Source organism: Pristiophorus japonicus, unplaced genomic scaffold, assembly GCF_044704955.1.
Source record: "Pristiophorus japonicus isolate sPriJap1 unplaced genomic scaffold, sPriJap1.hap1 HAP1_SCAFFOLD_75, whole genome shotgun sequence".
NCBI lineage: Eukaryota > Metazoa > Chordata > Chondrichthyes > Pristiophoridae > Pristiophorus > Pristiophorus japonicus.
The window spans coordinates 1367236-1370115 of record NW_027254666.1 but is presented as its reverse complement, the minus strand read 5'-3'; the positions used below and the strand labels follow the sequence as shown (position 1 = coordinate 1370115).

Sequence of the window (2880 nt, the reverse complement as noted above, 5' to 3'; positions counted from 1 at the left end):
CAGGAATTGATCTCGTGTTTCCCAGACTTCATACATAGGAGCAGGAGATGGCCATTTAGCAGCGAGTGGTTAGGATCTGGAATGCACGGCTTGAAAGGGCGGTGGAGGCAGACTCAATCTTATCTTTCAGACGGGAGTTGGATAAGTGTCTGAAGGAAAAACAATTGCTGGGCTACGGGGAAAGGGCGGGGAGTGGGACACGCTGAGGGTCGGCACGGGCTCGATGGGCCGAATGGTCTTCCGTGCTGTAACCATTCCATGATTCGATAAGTTAGTGGCACATTTCATAGTGTGGCTGGGAGCACAACATTGCAAAGGGACATGGATTGAGTCGCCAAAACTAGAGGCATCTGATTCAGGAGATTCGCGGGGCATGGAAATTTCGGAGTTTAATGACTTTGAAAGCAACATTTTTGTTTTGTGCCATTTCGGTCAGAGGTTTTCCATTAAAGCAACATTAAATGAAAAGAAATCGCCCAACGTGGGTCTCGAACCCACGACCCTGAGATTAAGAGTCTCATGCTCTACCGACTGAGCTAGCCAGGCTTTCATTCAAAGCAGGTTTTTATCACTCATTGCAGCCAGGCGCCTGTTGGCTCCTCCCCAGATGTTTAAACTTGCCGTTGAACAACTACCAGGATCTTCTTGAATGGTGGACCAGGCTCGAGGAGCCGAATGGCCAACTCCTGCCCCTAATCCTTTTGTGTTTATCTTTACGTCTTTATGCGGAGCTCCTTTAGGGTAAACGAGCCAAAGGAGGACAGCGGAAACGTTATAAGGACACCATCAAAGCCTCCCTGGTAAAGTGCGACATCACCACTGACACCTGGGAGACCCTGGCCGCAGACCGCCCGATGTGGAGAAAGACCTTCTGAGAGAGCGTTGAGCTCTTTGACTCTAGACGCAAGGAGCATGAAGAGACCAAGCACAGGCAGCGGAAGGAGCACGCGGCAAACCAGTCCCACCGACCCCTTCCCTCGACGTATGTCTGTCCCACCTGTAACAGGGTCTGTGGCTCTCGTATCGGAATGTTCAGCCATCAAAGGACTCATTTTGGGATGGCAGAAAGTCCTCCTCGATCCCGAGAGACTGCCTCTGATGGTGTCTATGATTTGCGGTACACTGCGGAAATATCTCCACTTTCAGCACCAGATTACCAGAGTTAAACCCAATGGGATCGGGAGAAAAGTTCCTCATATGCTCAGAGCAAAATATATCATATGACAATAGAATTTTATGTATTAATTAATGATGTTTAAATCAATGCTTCTTTTTTTTTTACTCAGGAGATGCATAAAGATGTGTAAAATAGATGAACTATTTTTTTATCAGGTTTTGAATTAACAGTACAATTTCCCTGACTGGGAATCGAACCCGTGCCGTTTTGTGTTGATAGCACTAAATCCTAAACACTAGACCATCAGGGAACCTGGTTTGGATAGTGATGCAGTGGTTGTGTCGAGGTTCACATCGAGCAGATCCGTGACACAGGACTCTGCGCTCTCCGGGCTGTTCCCAGCGACACACACCGAGACAGACATCACCTGCTGCTGGAGTGCCATCAACTCAGTCAAAGATGCTCTTTGGTCTTGCCGAAACTTGCTGGTCTTCCAGAGCAAGGAGATGTCCACGTCTGCGTGTTGCAGACTGGCGCAATCCAAGATCCAGGATTACGTGCTGAGGGACACACTTAAAATTGGTGTAGTTGCCGCAAAGGCAGGGTGGGGAAGGGCCACAGTTTAAAGCCCTTCTTACACGGTAAACCCCGGGGCAGGAATCAGAATAAAACTCCGCTCTGGCCGTACTTGTAACTTCTCTATTGTGTACATGGAGCACCATGATCTGTAAACACCTATGTAGTGCCATGTACAATGTAAGGTCTGTTTCGTGATGCACGTTGAAAAAATGTTTAATGTTCCGTCACCCATTCCATGTACTGTATAGTGACACGAGTGATGTAATTTGTTGAATGTACTACAAGGTATCCCGTATTGTACCGAATTGTACCGGAACTGAAAAGCAAGGGAATACATCGACCAGAACTGCCGTCAGCACCCAAATGCAGTGCTTGGGATTACTGACCGCAGCTAAATGTACTGAACGGCTTTTGAATGTACTGTACAAATTTTTATCAGAATAAAGTATTTTTTTAAATAAAAAAAAAATCTCTGCCTGACACCTTGGAAACAGTGAGACAGACCTTGGAGCAAGGGTCTGGTTATTGCCAAACAGCAAAGGAAATATTAATTCTGGAAGAACAATGACCACAACGTGATTTGAACACCCAATCTTCGGAGCTGGAGTCAAACACACTACCGTTGCACCATGAGACCTACACAGTAAACAGGAGATGTTCGTCTATATGAAGGTTCTGAATACAATGGGCTTTAAAATCTCCGCCCATTCCCACCAGGTATCACAAGCAGCGCTCACCTGACAGGCACCGTATGGTTCCTTCTTAAACTTTTCTTTTGCTTTCACGGGAAATCATCATTAATTAACCGCTCACCTTCTTTTGCACAATCAAACAAATGCTAACTCAGGAACAGTTCATACTTCAATCATTTGTCCTGTGCTTTGCATCTTAACTCGAAAACCATATCCCATTTTACTCACTGTGTTGTAGCTTTCTGGTTCAAAATCTGCATTGCCGATGACACCACGAATCTGGGGCAACTTTTATCAAATTTAACAGCACCGGTTATTCGTACCGTGCACACAAAATACAATCAGTCGTGAAGATAAAATCCCACCGTGCGTATTTTCAGATTCAACGCAGTAGCATTTCAAATAAAGTGAAATAATTTTACACTGAAAAATATTGCAAGTGTTGCTTGTATTTGTGTCTTTAATTAATCTTTGTGGCGTCTGACTCCCATT

General features: G+C 45.5%; 1 non-coding gene across 1 annotated transcript; it reads right to left on the bottom strand.

Annotated features, from left to right (window-relative positions):
• Positions 1-473: 473 nt before the first annotated feature.
• Positions 474-546, bottom strand: trnak-cuu (transfer RNA lysine (anticodon CUU)). The gene has a single exon. It is a non-coding gene; the product is annotated as a tRNA-Lys (tRNA).
• Between the last annotated feature and the right edge of the window lie 2334 nt (positions 547-2880).